The 12,653-nt window shown below is 32.8% G+C and overlaps 1 long non-coding RNA gene across 1 annotated transcript; it reads right to left on the minus strand.

Moving 5' to 3' along the window:
• Nucleotides 1–11,622: 11,622 nt before the first annotated feature.
• LOC148572600 (uncharacterized) lies at nt 11,623–12,209 on the minus strand. The gene is made up of 3 exons (XR_015907133.1): nt 12,150–12,209; nt 11,837–12,032; nt 11,623–11,735 (listed from the first exon to the last, which is right to left on the minus strand). It is a non-coding gene; the product is annotated as an uncharacterized LOC148572600 (long non-coding RNA).
• Between the last annotated feature and the right edge of the window lie 444 nt (nt 12,210–12,653).

A 12,653-nucleotide genomic window follows, 5' to 3' on the forward strand; every position in this document is an offset into this window, starting at 1 on the left:
CATGACAGCAATATAAGAACAAGGTCGATAATCTAGAGAATAAGTACGAGCTCCAGAGGCACAAATTTAACCGTGGATGCATCAATACATTTTTTTATCATTTTTCTTATAATTAAAATAAAATATTTTCTATAAAACTAAAAAAATTGTTAAAAACATGTATTGATGCATCCACGGTTGATTTTGTGGTTCTGGAGCTTGTACTTATTCTCCAAATTATCAACCTTGTTCTTATACTGCTGTCATGTAGGACATTTTGTTAATTATTTATCTTTAACCTTACAGTGGGACTAAATTGAAGCTAAATGAAACTTTTTTGGATTCAAATAGGACACTTTAAACCTTAAGGACCAAAACAGAATTACGCCCAAACGTAAGGGATTAATTTAGTATTTTACCCTAAAATAAACATAATTAAGTGTTTGAACAAAATTTAACTAATAATAAAGAACAATATTTTTAGTATGTAAAAATTAGCAAGTGAATTTTTTAAAAGAATTTAATTTTGACGCAGTTTTAATGTATATTACTTTTATCCGTATATACAATCCCACAATGTCACATAAGTAATTTTAATCTTATGTCTGTCAAAATAAATTTTAAATGAAATCACTTTAGGCGAAGAAATATAATTTTTAGTGTTACAAAAGATATGTCTCTTAATATTATATATTAATATCTTATAACATATATATGGTACAGAGAAATTTTTTTCTTTTATTTTTTTGCAAGTAGGGAAAATGAAAAAGAATATCTTGCACAGAAGGATTAGAACAGCAAGATGAACCCTATTCCTTTCTTAACCTTTATAGATATTCAACAGAGCAAGTATCATTGCGTCAACATCAATAATGTTATTTGAACATATTTTTCGTGGCCATCTTTAATCATTTATCTATCTTGGATAATACTTATACAAATGGAATTAATAATTTTTATATATGTATAAAAAATTTGATGAATCTAACTGAACGTTCTGAACATGTCAACTCAAAATCTCAAATCCAGTCTTCAAAGGTTGGAATTTTCCTTGTGTGCCACATATTAAGAATTTTGTGTAGCATATAGTTACGTCACAATTTATTTACAGATTAAGAACACACTTGCACTTTTTTCGTGTATGTATTTTCACTCAAAAGATTTGTTGCATTTTAATTTATATACTGGTTAATTTATGCGCCGCATACTGAGAATCGTATTGGTTAATTTACAAGATCTTCATGTCACATTTGAGTTTTGAGCCTCTGATTTGTTTTAGCATCCCCTTATGCCCACAGTACATTTAGCTGGCTTCCAATATTGGATGGTGTTATATTTTTGGAAAACTTTCAAATATACGAGTATACAGCAAAGATCTTAGGGTTTTGGTTTGAAACTTTTACTGCTTTGTTTTAGAGGGGTAATTAGAAAAGATGAAAAACGATCGATTTTTTGTTTCTTTGATATATTTTGTTTAGAGGGGGCACGAATGATTAGAGAAATTGAAGAAGATGAAGAAATTTTGATTTTTTTTTAATATGTTTTTATTTTGTTGTTTAAATTATTTGAAACTGTAAGATTAGGATTAATTGAATTCTAAAATTTCGTTAATTTAAAAGGATATCTAATTAAATAAAAAAAGAATGTTTAAGATTTTTTATAAAATTAAATAAAAAATATTTTTTTATTTTTATTTAATTAAATGAATATATTAGTAAAAATGGTGATATAATATATATTTAAAAAAACAAAAATTAAATGTTGATGTGGAAAATAAATTCCACATGGTTTATTATTATTTATCCATATTTTAAACGTATCGGTACGTATGAATTTATCATCGTACCATAGCAAAGACCTATTTTTTATAGTTAAAATCAACGGTTAGAAATTACTAAAATACAAATGTATCAGTACAGTTAAAAGTTTTTTTTTATATTTTTTTGTGAAATTTGCCATTGCCAAGTTATTGGTATTAAATTAGTTATGGAAATTTGACTGTTACTTTGACAAACTGCATTTTAATTCAGAGGTTTTAAGCCACTCATAGTAAAAGAGTTTGTGTCTAATTGGCGGAGACATTTTCTTAAGAAAAATTACTCCATACAAATTGTGTGGAGTCACATAATAATATCTTATAATTTTACAATAAAAAATATTATATATACAAAAAAAATATCAAATTAATCATTATATATTTATATATAAATGCATTTAATTTTTAATTTATTTTTAATATATATTTAGCATTTTCCATTTACATATTACAGGATTGCTAGTGATAGCTAATACATTTAAGTTAAAATTCAAAAGTTTAAGAAAATGTTTCACCAGAAAACGAATGAGATCATTGGTGGAGGAACAACTAAAACTCTGAAAGCTTATTTGATGTGGCCAGCCAATGAGAAACAACTTATCAAGGAAAAATCTCTTAAAGCATTACCATAAACATCAATGATCATTATTTAGCATCCGGACCCATAAAATAAAACCAATAGCAATTATTATTATCTTGCATGCATGCACCTATATACAGTTAGCAATAGTAGCAATGATATGAGACAAGAGGAAGAACAACACTTTGTAAAGTTAATTAACCAAATTAGCAAAGTAGTGTTTTCATTCGACACCTAATCAACTGTATTTTTTTTAACTTTTGATATTTTTTTTAAAAGTGTTATTAATAAATATATTTATTATTAGTCATGTCAACGCCATAATGGTTGGATACAAATATATAATAAAAAATATTAGATATAAATTCATCCACTTTTCTATCTATTGGTTTAAATTTTTGCGATCAATAATTTTATTATATGGTATTATTAGAATTGAGATTGAGTAAGATTAATTCAAATTCAAAAATTAACTCATGTGATGAGAGATTATTGAACACTTATAAATCTTGTAGAGATTTTATTTTTGAGAAAGTTAAAACTTGTAAATGCCCTGAATGATCATCAAAAACTTGAATATTTATAAGTAAGTGATCTAGCAAAATTAAATCAAATAGGTTCTAATATCCTATTAGAATTGAAATTTAGTAAAAATCTCAAAAACTAACTCATAAAGTTAAAAATGCATTACACTTATAAACTCTTTAAAAATCTTATCCTACTTGAGAAATGCAAGACTTGTAATAAATATAATAGACTTCTATAATAAAAAGTTTTAAGTTTGATATATTTGTCACTTACATGCACCAAAAAAAAAAAATCAATATAAAACAAACTAAAAAAAAACTTATATACACAATATTAATTTTAATTTTAGGATAAATTATTTACAGTAATACTAGAAAAACAAATTTTTTTATATAACATAACATTCATAATTTTATATATATATATATATATATATATATATATATATATATATATATATATTTATTATACCTAAAATTACATAATTATTCTAACAATAATTAATAAATATTAAGTAAGACAACTTTAAGTTATTTGCATTGATTTTTTTATTATTTCTCAAATATTATTAAATTATTTAATATAAACATATGACAAAATCTGATTTCACAATAGTAGTTAATATTATCGCACTTTATAAAGAATGATGTGATGGTAAAGAATAAAATTATTATTTTAATAAAAAATTCACTAAAAAATTTATCATATACAATCTATATAAATTTTTATAAATTTAATAAATATCTTCACTTCATCCCATTCCGCTCTTAACAAAAAATTCTCCCTTATAAAATGTACCAAATAAATGACAAATGGGATCGTAATGTGATGCGTGACCGTGCATAATAGCGAATAAAATTTCGGACAGTAAAAATAGTATGATCCGTATATATATATATACACGTGTCTGCCATTTCATACACATGCATGACATAAGAAAGGAACGAAGGGAAAAAAAAAATCGTGATCACATTTGGTTGGTTTAATAGTTAACTTGCTTTACTAGTTTTCCATTCATTACTTATTACTTATTACTTATTAGTGTGTGTGAATGAGTTATTTTCACCCCTAAATTTTGTGACCTAAATTGCACGGCACAATAATACTGGTTGTGCGGTTGAAATATCGCGCTAATCGCTAAGCATCGATTCATAGGCAATTGCAATGTAAACACACACCCACACGGTTTGATCCTAATTCACGATAGACATTTAAAATATTTTTTTTTTTATAAATTAGTATTTTTTAATAATTAAAATTTAATAAATATAATTAATTTAATTGTATTTTTTTATTAAAATTAGATCAAATAAATTAATTTGGCTAAAAAATCGATAAATAAAATATTGAATTTAAATTAATATTTTTTTTATAGAAAATAATTGTAACAACTCTATTATAGAAAATGACTAAAATACTCCTATTATATATATATTTTGATAATCCTAAATCCTAATTGTATGACGACACATAGAAAAGAGAAGGGTTATGATTTAGAGTTCTCAATAATAATAATAATAGTATTTTAATCATTTTTTATAATAGGGATATTATAGTTATTTTTATAAAAAATATTAATTTAGACTGGTTCAATGTATAATTTATTGATTTTTGGGCCAAATCAATTTATCTTATCTATTTTTGACAAAAAATAATACGATTTAATCGTTATATGTATTAAATTTTAATTACTAAAAACTATCTTTAAAAAAAAGGCGTTTTAAGCGTCTTTATCTAACACTACAGAACAAACCACTACTAGAAAACTAGTTATTACAGACGGATATTTCCGACGAATTTTATCCCACGAAAATACAGACGGAATTTCAAAAGAATTTTTTCGTCGAAAAACAAAAAAAATGAATTAGCATAAATTACAGACGGAAAAGAAAATCCGTCGATAATTCTGTCGGAAAAATTATTTTTTTCGTAAAAAATAGTTACAGATGAAAAATCCGTCTGTAATTAAATAGACAAAAACGGTGCGTTTTATTAAATTATTACAGACGGATTTTCCGTCTGTAATTTAAAATTTTCCGTCGGAAAATATTGATGTAAACCTAACTTAACCCTAGTGTCTCGAACTTCATTCACAATTCACACATGTTCATTCATGTAACACCCTAACTCTCAGCACGTCATGATCGTACCAAGAGTAAGGAGTTACGTTTTCCTAAAACTTTACTTCTAACGTTCTCAAACCCCATGATTCACGTTACCTATTACTTCTATCTCGTCTATGATAATCCATTAGTGTTTCCATATACATAAATCATTAGTATTAAGTTGGTCAGACCTAATACCATGAGAGATGCAACAATTGACTAATAGAATTAATCAATAGACAATCATGCATTTGAAACTCAAACTCTTGTCAGTCGGACAAGTCCTTCTGCATGACAAACACTCAGAGTATGCAGTAAAGCATAGTCAGTCCATTCCCAAGGCTCTAACGGGAACGAACTGCTCTGATACCATAATGTAACACCCTAACTCTCAGCACGTCATGATCGTACCAAGAGTAAGGAGTTACTAACCTGTTCTCCTTATTTACTATTTAATATTGAGCCTTTAGGTCGATATCGCGTTTCAGTTTATAAGAAAATACCAGAAAATTATTTGTAGTAATTAAAATCACACAATTATTAATAATAATAAATGCTATACAAATGAATTTAATATAAAACTCAAATACAAGTGATGGACGTGAAAGGAATTTTCATGAAAAAGATGAGAAGAATGACAGCGATGTTATTTTTCTTAGAGAAGAGGTGGTAGAGAAAAGTTTGCATATGGCAGGACTCAAAAAGTTTAATAAGAAAAATACTGTCAGACAAAACTTTTAGTGTGGATACGATTGAGGCAGTAATGAGCACAGAGAAGACGATGATGAGAAGAACGGCGAAGAAGAGCGATGGTCAGTGCAGCAACAGCAACGATCAAGAGCGACGGTGACTGGCGGTGAGTGGTTACTGGGTGGCGATGGTCACCAGCGACGGTGAGAAACCGAGAATGGCGAAGGTAAGGGTTACAGCGATGACGATCGAACTGAAAGGGGAAGGACGATGAGAAGCGCCGAGATGACGATGCTGAGAGCGGCGCAGCTCAGTGCAGGAGGGCGAAGAGGAGCGACAGTCAGTGGCGATAGTGAGTGGTGAGTGGTGAGTGTGCGGCGATGTGGCGATAGTGAGTGCTGCGTGTGGTTCTTTGCGATGGTGAGAGGGTTTCAGAAAAGGGGATAAAGGCATTTGATAACAAAATTTTAGAGAGGGTTTCAGAGAAGGTTCTTCACAATGATGAGTGATAAGCTTTGGAGGGAATAAAGGCACTGTGATTCGTGTGGTTCCAGAAAGGGGATAAAGGCGCTGTGATTCACTAAGTGTTGTGAGTTTCAAAAATGGGATAATGAGCTTTGGAGGGAACAAAAATTTCACTAAGTGTTGTGAGTTTGCTTTCGATCGGGAAAAAGAGGGAAAAGCACTCATTAGGCATCACTTTTGAAGCGCACCCAAAACTTAACAAATAGGCTACCCTCAAAAAGGCGCTCTCTTTGATATAAAAAGTGGACCCATAGATATTAACATACGGCTACGCTTTATAAGTGATTTCTATAATATCTAAGGCTACACTTTTTAAATTATGCCAGAATTGTGTTTCCTTTTCTCTAAAAAAAAGGCGACACTGAGAAAAGCGTAGCCTATTCTATGAATAGGCTACGCTCTTCAAATGTAGCTTTAAAAAGTGTGGCTGAATGGGTATTTTTCTTGTAGTGGAGGGGGAGAGAAGCTAGAATAATCAAAGCTCAAATTTTACTAGATGTGACAAAGCCTCTAAGGAAAGAAGTAAAGATTGCTGGCCTGAATAAAAAAGTGATTGAATTGTCGGCTAAATATAAGAGGATCGGATGCTTCTGTAACTATTGTGGATACATCGGTCATGAACAACGAAACTGCTATGTTTTATTGTAAGATACGGCTGATGCGGATGTAAAGGAGGAAAGATGGGGAGCATGGTTGAAAGCGGAGCAAGTTGGCCAAAGAATGAATGAAAAAAAGGAGAATCTAAATCCACATCGACCAAAGATTGATGTTGTGATGAAGGAGAAACCACAAAGGCCTACTCCAGTGAGTTTACTCAAAAGCTTTGCAAGTTTATCAATGCAATAAAAAGGGGGAAAGGCTCAACAGGGGGAGAATACTCTTTTTGGAGAATCTGAAAACAGCAAAACAAATAGAGTTGATGATAACAAATCAAAGGGCGAGGAGGAGGTACAAGGAGGTGGAAGAGTGCTGGAAGAGTTGAGTGATAATGATATCTTAGCAATAACATATAATGTTCATAGTATGGAAGGGAGAGTAGTTGGGGACAGCAGCAGAGTTTTCTATTTTGGACAGAATTCAGGTGGAGAATCAACAGTTAAAAAGAGAATTTCGCTTACGCAACTAGCCAGGCATAAAAGAGTGAAGGCAGATGCACGTTCAGGGGAGAAGAGAAGGTCTTTGAATTTGGTGGAAGACAATTCTTTGAAGAAACAATGTATCACGGAAGAAGGACAGCTGCTGAAGGGGGTAGGTGCCAACCTTAATTTGGCATCCAAGGGTTTATGAAGATGATCACATGGAATTGTTGGAATTTGAAAAAACTCTTGACAATTTACAACATACAAGAGATTACAAAATTTGATCCCCTCAAGGTGCTATTCTTATGTGAAACCCAAACTAACGCTTCGTATGTTGGCACATAGTGTAAGAAGGTGGTTTTTAATGAAGTGTATTGTGTACACCCACAAGGTTTGGCGGAAAGTTTGGCTTTGGCTTGGAAGACGGGAGGTTCGGTTATAATGGAGAACAAGGCAGAATTTTATATCCAATTCAAGTGATAAACAATGTGCTAAATACATCATGGACGGTACTTGTTGTTCATTTACATAGTTATAAAGGCTGATGTGTAATCAATTTGGAGAACTAAAAGGAATCATTAACAATGCTGGCAAACATTATATGGTACTTGGGGACTTCAATGCAATCACACCATTCCATGAAAAAAAAGTGAAGAGTAAATTACCAATTATGCTCCCGAATTTGTAAAACGCTGACAATAATAACCCTAATTTTTGTTAACGACAATTATACCCTCGAAAATTTTAAAAACGCAACAAATCTGCCCAACTGTGAAGAGAACCCTTCTCCGTTAAACGGAGCTTGGTGATGTGGCAGATGGAATTCTAACGTGGCATCTGTTAAGGCTTTCAGTCCCGTTTCTCCTTTATCCCTAATTCATGAAACCCTAATTGCCTAATTCCAAGTAAAATGAGGAACCCAATTTAGTAAACAACCATGAGACACACGTTGAAGGCGAAGAGGGATAATCTCATCCTGAAGAAGCTGATGGCCGGGGAAGAAAATGTAGGCCTTTCCTATGTCTTGATGGAACATTTTTGAAGGAGTACTGGGCTGATACAGAGGGACTGCCATGTCTCCTTCCACCTTATAAGAGGCCAACAGAAAAGCCTACAAAAAAGAGAGCTCGACATGAATCAGAGAGACAGAGTGGTAGCTAGTACAAACTTAAGAAAAGTTATGGCAAAACAAGTTGTAAATATTGCAAAAAGGTAAATATAAAATCTTTCCATCTCTGTGTATGGTCTCAGTCTCAGCACTAGTAAATCTCCCTTTCAAGACTCCACATTCATTGCATACTAGTGTTCCATTCTTGGATGATTCCTCCAGCCCAACAGATTTTTTGTTGGTTTCGTCCATCCACTGAAAATAACGGCACCCACTGTTCTTCGTCTGCCCAGCACAGAAGCCATTCATCAAGCTCAATTCTCAATAGGGAAGGGGGATAGATTCACCAGAAAATTCATACATACCTTCCATAGATGACACCTGAGAAACCATCTCCCTGGATTTCTCCTCGTCTTCGACTTCAATGCCACCACCTGAAGACGACAGAAGCATGTCCCGTCATAGGGCTTGCTCCCGTGTTCTTCGAGCGCTTCAGAGCTACTATTTTCCATTGACTCTGTTCTTCGATTGTTATTGGACATGCCTTTGCTTCCACCATGCATGACAGTAGTTAGGGTTTATCTTTCTGGTGAATTGGGGAAAATGTTCTCTCTCATCTCCATATAAAGGAGAAACGGGACTGAAGGCCTTAACGGATGCCAGTTGAAATTCTGTCTGCCACATCACCAAACTCCGTTTAACGGAAAAGGGCTCTCTTCAAGGTTGGGCAAATTTGTTGCGTTTTTAAAATTTTCGAGGGTATAATTGTCGTTAACAAATATTAGGGTTATTATTGTCAGCGTCTTATAAATTCGGTGGCATAATTGGTAATTTACTCAAAAGTGAAAGGATGAAATCAGCAACTTCTATTACAAGTTTTAATGAGTTTATTAATGAAGGAGGACTTGTGGACTTGGGGTTTGAAGGTAGCAAGTTTACTTGGACAAATAGGTAGTATGGAGGCAGTTTGGTAAAGGTGAAACTCGACAGGTGCTTAGTATCTACGCAATGTAGGTACGATTTTTCGAGAGCTGTGATTCTTCATTTGGAAGATCACGGCTCTGATCATAAATCTCTAATGATAAACTCGGACCTCGAGCAGAGGAGAACTAAAAGGAGATTTACGTGGAAAGAGAGGTGGTGTGACGTTGGAGATGTTGTAAAGATAGTGGAAGAAATCTGGAAGGAAAGAATTGAAGGGTCCTTTATGTACGTGCTTCGCTCAAAACTTAATAAATGTAGACACCGAATAGTGAAGTGGGAAAAACAAGAAGCCAGTAATACAAGAATCAAAATGCAAGACCTTAGAAGTAAGATTGAAGAAGAGAAGAATAAAAATAATGAGGCGGATGGGATCTTAATCTGAATGTTAGAGGAGAAATTGGAGGAGGTGTATTTGGGTGAGGAGAGATATTGGAGAGAGAAGTCACGATCACAATGGCTGAATTGGGGGGGACCGGAATACAAAATTTTTTACTCAAAAACCAAAGTCAGAAATAGACAGAACAAGCTGCAAAAGTTAGGATAGTCAAGGGATGGCGAGGTTAGATGTAGAAGGAATAGAAGAAATTGCACAATAATATTTTCAGAGCCTATTCACGTCTTCTAATCCTAGAGATCCGACAGCAAAAATTGAAGTAATTCCTCAGAAAATAATGCAGAGTACAATTTGGATTCTGGTGAGACCGGTTAGTGAACCAGAAGTTAAAAGAGCAGTTTATTCTATCAATCCCTTCTTTGCACCAGGGGATGACAGTTCTACTACTAAATATTTTTAGCATTTCTGGAGGATAGTTAAGAATGATACAGTTTGTGCAGCTGCAAGGTTTTTCAATAGAGGAAGAATGCTAAAGTCCTTCAACCATAATTATATTTGTTTGATTCCCAAGGTAAACAACGCCTCTACTATGCCTCAAATTAGACCAACAAGTCTGAGTTTTATTTTCTATAAAATAATCACTAAGATACTGGTTCATCATATGCAATTTATTGCAGATAGAATTGTAAGTGATCATCAGAGTACTTTCATTAGAGAACGGTTGATTAGTGACAATGTTTTAATTTCTCATGAGTATATGCATTTTTTTAAGAATAAGAGGTTTGAAGAGTGGGATACGGCCTTAAAACTTGACATGGGTAAGGCGTATGATAGAGTGGAGTGAAGTTTTTTGTGGAGAATGATGAAACTTCTCTGATAGATGGATTGGATGGCTGAAGGAGTGTATTACTACTGTATCCTATTTTGTTACTGTGGATAGTCAACCTTAGGACTTTTTTAGGCCTACAAGGAGCCTCCCGCAAGGGACTCCCTTTTCCCTTATCTTTTTCTTATTTGTGCAAAAGAATTTTTTTCATTTGCTCCACAGAATAGAACAGAATAATGAGATTAGCGAGCTTAAATTGAACAGTAGATATCCTATAATTAGCCACTCATTTTTTGCAGATGATTCTAACTTATTTTGCAAAGCTACAAGGCAAGAGTGCGGGAAGTTAATGGAAATTATTCAGATTCATAGTGAAATAAGTGGCCAGGAAGTGAATTTGAACAAGTCATCCATTTTCTTTATCAATAATATCCCTCAAGGAACGGACAACCTTATCTACTATCCTACGAGTCCCACACATTGGATTACAGAACAAGTATTTGGGACTGTCATCAGTGGTGCATAGATAAAAAAAAGAAGACATTTGGCTACATCAAGGACAAAGTGACAAAGAAATTACAGTATTGGAAGTGGAATTTACTTTCAACAAGTGAAATAGATGTGCTTATAAAGTCAGTTGGAGCTGCAATCCCAATATATACACTTGATTGTTTCAAACTATCCACCACTCTCATTGATGATATTCAGAGGAGTATGATGCAGTTTTGGTGGGGTCAAAAACAGAGTAAGAACAATATGCAATGAATTAAATGAGATACATTATATAAAGACAAAAGTCAATATGATATGGATTTTAAGGACTTGAAGGCCTTTAATCTAGCAATGTTGGAAAAACAGAGATGAAATTGGTAACAAAAACTAGTAACAAAGACTAATTCACTGGTCTTTAAGGTATATGAAAGTAAATATTTTCGCTTTTCTTCATTCATAAACGCAAAAGCGGGTTCGAACCCATCTTGAGTATGGAAGAGCTTATTGGAGGGTAGAAAAGTGCCAGAGAAAAGAGCTATTTGGTGAATTAGGTGACAATCGATAGTGAGCATTTGGGGAGAAATTGGATACAGAACCATTCAATTATTTTAGAACTTCAAATTTTGCAATTACAGACTAATCTATCACCCTCTGTGGATGCTTTACCCGTTTACTTTAGGAACAAAAACCTATGAAAAGAGATTTGGAATGTTAATAGCCCAGCCAAATTAAAAGTCTTTCTCTAAAAAATGATGCATGGAGGTTTGGCAATGAAAGAAAAGCTACATACCAAAATCAAAACTATAACGAAGACTTGTCCTCGTTGTCATCGGTGTCCAAAATTGATGACCCATTACTTGATAAATTGCCCACATTCTCATAGAGTCTGGTAGCTGGTGGATATCTACATATCTCAAGTAGCTGATGATGTATCAACGGAGAATTAGCAGCAGTGGTGGCTGAGATCGTAAACAGTGTTCGTCGAGCTGAAAATGGCAAAAAAAAGTGCGTTTTATTGTCATGGTGTTATAAAAATTTTGAAATGTAAGAGATAAATAAATTTTTAGAGACTTGAAAGTTTTTCCACAAAAAATTGTTAATACTGCATCAAGATTGAAGGATGAACAATGGCGTTAAGATGAACAATGGCATCAAGATTGAAGGATAGACATTCAGGTTTCAGTTAATTAGTTCAATTTAAAAAAAACAAGGCATTCGGTTTATTTTTTGTAAGTAATTATTAAAATCGGATTTTTCTTCCTTGGTATTAGTTTTTTTAATTGAACTTAATATTTTTTGGTGAATGCTACCCAATCCCTCTAAAATAACATGTAAGTTACTCTTCATTATGTGTCATATTGTAATTGGTCCTTATCTTAACCATAGTTGGGTTATTTTATAACGAGTAGTGCTAGGGAGCCAATGGCCTAAGCGTACAATGTGTACAATGGGCTAAATCTTTGGTTTATGAATAAAATGAACATCACCTATACTATCCAGAATAACCATCCGGATACCAGGGATAATACTCTAATACCATATCCTGAAACCACTCATCCCAAAAGCGTAACCTGACAGGATAATGTAACACTAATAATCATATCTCT

The sequence above is a fragment of the Arachis ipaensis genome, chromosome B3, assembly GCF_059453495.1.
Source record: "Arachis ipaensis isolate K30076 ecotype BB chromosome B3, ASM5945349v1, whole genome shotgun sequence".
Classification (NCBI taxonomy): Eukaryota; Viridiplantae; Streptophyta; class Magnoliopsida; order Fabales; family Fabaceae; genus Arachis; species Arachis ipaensis.